Genomic DNA, 6,950 nt, shown 5'->3' on the forward strand with positions numbered 1-6,950 from the left:
AAGTCCTGTATCAGTTTCCTATACTCCTCCTCCTGTCCATTCCTGACACACCCCACTATGGCCGTGTCATCAGCGAACTTCTGCACATGGCAGAAGTCTACTCCCCAAGTGGTCAAAATAAAAACTAACAGCTGGGTCTTACATGCCCTAATGCTCAAAGTGGAAAGCCTTTCATCACCCTGAACCATGGAGAAAATACAACCTCCATAAATACCCACTTCCCACCACAGACTGTGGTCCCCACGCCACCAGAAACGGTGGTCTACACACGCCTACACATAGCACGCATTTCTTGTAATCAACATCCCCACCAACACGATCGGTAAGTAACAGACCCGTCACTTTACCAATATTAATAACCTTACACCTTGAAAAAGATGTTCACAATAAAGGCAAGCGTGGGGCCTGGTTAATCAATGCGTGGGCCAGACCACAGTTTCAGGGTTGTGTGATACTGAATCCCCAGTAACAAGATCAAGAAATCCGAGAGGTATAATTTTCCTAATGTCCGCGCAATTACACCCTCACCCTAACTCTAACCCCGGCCACACAGCCCTACAAACCATGGCCAACCCCTCCCCCCTCATACCTGAGCACTCATTGCCTGCAATCTAACATTCCCGCAGCCCCGCAGTGATGAAGCTTAGCACAGGGTCTCCAGCCGCCCGTCGCCAGGACTTCCCCAGACACCGAGTCTACCTCGGACCTCGTGTCCGTCTCGGAGTCCGGGTCATCGGTAAATCCGTCATTCCTCCCTACGAAGAGACTGACAGCAGCGGAACGCCGCTCCATGAGGGCCGAAGCAACCTCCCCCACCTCGGGGAGTCGCAGGGCAGGGGAAGGCAAGAGGCCCCGGGGCCCTAGTAGCAATAGAAAGGAAAAGCGGCAAATAACTACACTAAACTGGAAAATATAACTTTGAAATTAAGGCCCTTAAACCTATACCCTAATTACTGAGGACTCTAACATCTCCAGAATTAAGTGATGCCCTAATCGGGACGTTCAATTGGACCGCTACCTTGGAGCAAATACATTTATTTTATTTCTATCCAGGGAAAACTAGCGACATAACAAAATAACTTTAAAAAAGTTATCCCCTCCTTTGGAGTAAATAACAGATCACACGGAGCTGTTACTGTGATTAAACAACTTTACAAACTGCTAAAAATGGCAGCATTACATTTCCCCATGCCAGTATGTGGGTGCCAGAATTAAAATTTAGCCGGGGGGGGGCAGGGAATGAGAACAAATAACTAATAATTAAAACATGGAATTGTACCCCTGCGATTCCGGCCCTGCCAGGCAGTTTCGAGTTTGCCCATACCACAACCACAGTCCGGAAATGCAGTCGTGCCGTTGTGTCAGGGTTTGGCGTGTGTAGTGGAAGGAGCGCGGAGCCAGCACGGAAGGTGGGCCAGGAGACGGGCAGTAAGGATTCCTCATGACCCGTAAAGAAATGTTTCTGGCGTTCCTCAGAACATTTGAGCTGGCCGACATACCTTTCTTGTATGTAACTCCAAAACAGTGTGCCGACACACATCCAAATCGCCATCCCAAAACTGTGAGCACCCCGAACACGCTCACACACCCACACACCCACATCTATTATAAATGATCTCAGAGCAGCAATTCCTTCAAACAGTAAACAATAAATGCCTGTCTACACTTAAAATCCCCATGCACCCCGAATGTGTTTGCTTCTCCAGATCGGCCTACACACATGTGACGGCAAATTCGTGTGAACCCTCATGTTCGACGACACAACCCCTTATTCCGCGCACACCCCCAAATCCATATACATCCCCCAAAGTCATGTGCCCACAAGCCACCAAATCACCCACTCAGTGCGCACCCACACAGGCTGACACCCCCGCAAACATAATCCTCTGAGCAGGAATTATTTCAAACAGTTCAGGAAATGGCGGTCTCAATAGTAAAAATCCCCACTCCAGATCGGCCGACACATCCAATTCTGGGTGTCACTCAAAATCCGTGTACAGCCACATGTGCACCTCCATACTGGACGACACAGCCCTAAGTCTGCACAATTCGCGAATCAGTGTGCGCCGCCATATTGAATACACCCTGTGTCCGTGCGCAAACCCAAATCCCTAAATGTGCGCTATCCCCATTTCAGTGCGCACCCCAAATCCCTAAATGTGCGCTATCCCCATTTCAGTGCGCACCCCAAATCCCTAAATGTGCGCTATCCCCATTTCAGTGCGCACCCCAAATCCCTAAATGTGCGCTATCCCCATTTCAGTGCGCACCCTAAATCCCTAAATGTGTGCTATCCCCATTTCAGTGCGCACCCCAAATCCCTAAATGTGCGCTATCCCCATTTCAGTGCGCACCCCAAATCCCTAAATGTGCGCTATCCCCATTTCAGTGCGCACCCCAAATCCCTAAATGTGCGCTCTCCCCATTTCAGTGCGCACCCCAAATCCGCCGACACTCCAAATGCAATTTAGATTATCTCAGAAGCAGAATCGTGTCACAGTTCAGAAAATGGCTACCTCGACAATGAAATTTTATTCAATCCATGCCCATCCCCAAATCTTTGTGCATCCCCCAAAGCCGAGGGCACCCCTACATGCACAACAGTTTATCCCAGGACAAGAATCATTTCAAACAGTTCACAAAATATCGTCCTCCGCATGAAACAATAGCAAGAACAAAGTCCAACGTGCAAAGAACAAAGAATTGCTGTACACTGCATATCCAACAACTGTTGTCTGGGTGCTTCATCACTTTTTTTTTTGCTTTTCAATAACCTTTTCACCGAGTTGCTTGGAGCGTTCTTTTGTCTTCATGGTGTAGTTTTTGCCAGGACACTGACACGGCATCAATTGGTCCTCGTGCATTTTTAGGACAGTTAATTGAAACATCCAGACGGTGATTTCCATTTAACTAATGATATGAATTCTAAAACCAATTGGCTGCACTAGTGACTATTTGGGTTGTCATATTAAAGGGGGTGAAAATGGATTATTTACGGAGTAAATTATCATGGTTGCTCACTGGATAAAGCAAACCCGTGGAGTTGCTTTGGAGGACATTCATTTTACCAGCGAGTATGATGAGCAGCCGACACTGCATTCAGGTGGATGAACCCTCAGGCCTGACCCACTGCTTTGTGGAAGGAGAGAGAAGATTGTTGAGGTCCACTGAAGGTTGCCCCAGTGACTGAAGAGTGGCTAATGTTGTTTTACTGTTTAAAGAGCTGTCAAGGACAAGCCTGGGAACTGCAGGTCAGTCAGCCTGACTTCAGTAGTTCGGACGCTACTGGAGGGGATCCGTGGGCACTTCCAACCCGCCAACATTTCCCACTTACACATTAGATTATCCCAGAGAGAGAGAGAGAAAAAATCAAATAGTTCACAAAATAGCAGCAACCAACTTTAATTCAGAGTCAAAACAGAAACAAATTTAAAGTGCTTTTATTGATGGAGCCAGTTTGCGGTAGACCACTGTGGATCGCTGAATATGATTTGTGAAAGATTTCAGCCCCAACTTGTGCACAGAATTGGCGCGACTGTCGTATGCATACACCGGAAGTACGAGGTAATTGAAAGATTTATGGGGCTGCCAGCGAGTGCAGCCCAGGCAAAAAGGGGGTTTCATTGTTGGGGCTCGTCCGGGATGGAGTGTCTGAGCTGCTGTGTGATTGCCCTGAGCATTGAACACGTGGGGTTGTGTGTTTCAACCTGCGTTAAACAATTGTCCGTAAAGTGATTGAGAGACGGGATTGTGAAGGCTGCAGGGATTGAATGTCGTTGCGAATCAAAGAGATTACCGGTAGCTAATGCTTGTGTTTGGAATGGGATGGATATTCGTAGCCCGTATTAAATGTTACTTATGATTATAAGTACCGTTAGAGCATTAGCAACAGTTGCGATCATGGAGCGAAGATTTGACAAAATGGCAGGCAAAGATTTCGCTTGAGTTTATACTGGCGCTTTCGTTAGGGCAGTAGATCTGTCCGGTGCTCTTGCGGCCCCGGGAGCGGGGGTTGGTAATTCATCCTTTCGAGAAGAGGGGATGAAGGCGAGGCTGCCGAATTGGAAGCGGAGATTCCTACAGCTGTGCGCGGAGACTTTAAAGAAAAGCTGCTGTGGTTTCGGCGGAGTGAGGGGAGAGAGACGGCCGGAGAGACGGCTGAGTTGCTTGCGGCGGAGTGAGGGGAGAGAGACGGCCGGAGAGACGGCTGAGCTGCTTGCGGCGGAGATGGGCCATACAAATGGCTGAGGCGAATTAGTTAAGGATGGATCAAGTGACAAAAAGGCACACAGTCACAGGCGACGATCGATATTGCCTCCGAATGTCCGTTAGACGCGTACCCCTCCCCGCCGCGTTGGTTGAGCTGATCAGAGAAGTAAGAGGGGAGGAAAATGCGACGGGTGAGCGGGAGGCCTCCGTCAGCAGGGTGGCGACCTCGGTAGTAGCCTCCGTTGCTGAAGAGAACAATCATATATCACAATCGGGGATGTTACAGGAGTTTGTGGCAGATTTGTGAACTGAGATGTCCCGGCTACAATGGGTAGCTGCCGCCACCAGGCATGACAAAGCCGACAGGGAGCCGGACCCACTGATGGGATACACTGAGCAGAGGGACGCTGTTGAACGGGGTCTCTGGAAAAAGCGACCGCTTCAGGAGGGAGTGTAAAGAACGTGAAAACCCTCAGAGAGTGAGCCCGCGGTCACTCCGGCAGGAAGGGAAGTCAGGAAACTTCAGAGAGACCCAGTGAGGGAACGGCATGGCTTCTCGATAGGGACACATTCCAATCAATACATCAAGAAAAACACTGAAGTCTAAAGTCCTCTTCCTGAAGGCTTAGTGAGGCAAATCTGCAGCTTATCGCTAGGTATCGCGGGTATTTGTGCTATAGACATACTTGACACAGGTTCCCAGGTTACCCCCCTGTGCAGATCGCTCTACAACCGGTATGTGACGTATTGGTGCCACACAGCGTGCAAGAGCCCTGGGGCCTCAGTACCGATGACCACCCGGACGGTGGATAACATCATTAAAGGTGTCTGCGGACCTGGGGTTATGACAATACCCAAGGTTGTTTCAGTTTTGATACTTTAATAAAAATGCTCTTTGAACTTTGTTCTTGACATTAGTTTAAGGTGCAGGCAGCATTTTGGAAATGATTCTTGCTCTGGGATGATCTAATATGCATGTGGGGTGTCCGTGGGTTTAGGAGTTCGCACAGATCTGAGGGTGCGCGCAGGTTTAGGGGTGTGTCGGCGGATATGGGAGATTAAGGGGCGCAGGTCAATTTGAGGCGTGATGACGCTCAAGGTACTTTACTGATAAATACAGTTTGAACTTTGAACATCGTTTCCGTTATTTTGTGAACTGTTTGAAATGATTCCTGATCTGGGATAATCTAATGTGCATTTGGGGGTGTCACTCCTCACTATGATGTGCTGAGGAAGCGTACCCGAACAGGGTCACCAGTTGAAAAGCAACCGATGCCATGCCGCAACAGCACGTTCGTGCAAAGGGTTTCATTCAGTGCCAGGCGGAAATAGTGCAAAAGCGCTTCAAAAGTTGTGAAGGAGGCAAATGAAAACAAACATATATCTGCAAAAAATACAAATATCCAAAGCTTTCTTCATAACAAACTTTGTTCTTTTTTAACCTTCCCATATAACTATCCCCCAAACGTCAAATCCAAACGCCACATCTCCCAGTAAAGGCAGACTGGGGGTTTAAATGTGCCTCCGCCTGGCCGAGGAGGACTGTTGGTCTGGGCGGGGGGAGGGTGGGGGTGAGTGTGGATTACGTGACCAGATCATAATAATTATTTTAGATGAAGAAAATGACCTTTTTAAACAGCGTTCTAACATGCTACAGTTTGATTCCACAGCAAATGTCCCACTGATCAGTGTCCACATGCTCAGGAGAATATAAAACAATAATGCCCTCCCACCAGTGGTGCTACCTCTGCAAGGTGTGGGGCGCCTGACCCCACTAACCCGGGTATTGTCTCTGGACACCCCAAAAGGTCTCTCCGGTCTCTTGGGGTCGTTCTGCTGTCTGGAAACCGAAGTAACGGTGTGAGTGAAAATAAATCAAACCGTTTGGAATGACTGTGTCCAGAATCGTTATTTTTATCAGTTATCTCTACACGGTCCGTTCCCCGGTCTCTGTTTTTCCGAAACTTTATCGTCTCCTTCACTCCTATACTGCATATTCTGCTGTCCTTGTCTCCCTTAGACACCATCTCTGACACCTATACTGTATAGTTTCCTGTCTTTGTCACACCGACACTGCATCATCTCCTGTCTGTCTCCCCTAAACTGTACAGTCTGTCGTCTCTATCATCCCAACACTGTCAAGTTTCCAGACTGTGTCACCCTACAGTGAATTATCCCTGGATTCTGTCACGCCTAAAGTATACAGTCTCTCGTTTGTTCACCCCTATACTGCAGTCTCCAGCCGCTGTCACCACTATATCCTATATTCTCCACTCTCTGTCACCCCTGTACTCTGTAGTCTCTATTACCTCTGTACTCTACAGTCTCCAGGCTTTTTCACCCCTATACTGTATCGTTCCTAGTCTCTGTCACCCCTATACTCTATAATCTCCAGTCTCTGTCACCCCGTAGTGTATCGTCTCCAGTCTCTGTCACCCCTATTCTCTATAGTCTCCAGTCTCTGTCACACCTGTAGTGTATCATCTCCAGTCTCTGTCACCCCTATAGTGTATAGTCCCTAGTCTCTGTCACCCCTGTAGTGTATTGTCTCCAGTCTCTGTCACTCCTGTACTCGATAGACTCCAGTCGCTGTCACCCCTATACTGTCCTGTCCCTAGTATCTGTCACCCCTATTCTCTGTTATCTCTAGTTTCTCACCCCTATACTCTATAGTCTCCATTCTCTGACTCCCCTATACTGTATACTTCCTAGTCTCTGTCACCCCTTTTCTCTATAATCTC

Source organism: Hemitrygon akajei, unplaced genomic scaffold, assembly GCF_048418815.1.
Source record: "Hemitrygon akajei unplaced genomic scaffold, sHemAka1.3 Scf000037, whole genome shotgun sequence".
Lineage (NCBI taxonomy): Eukaryota > Metazoa > Chordata > Chondrichthyes > Myliobatiformes > Dasyatidae > Hemitrygon > Hemitrygon akajei.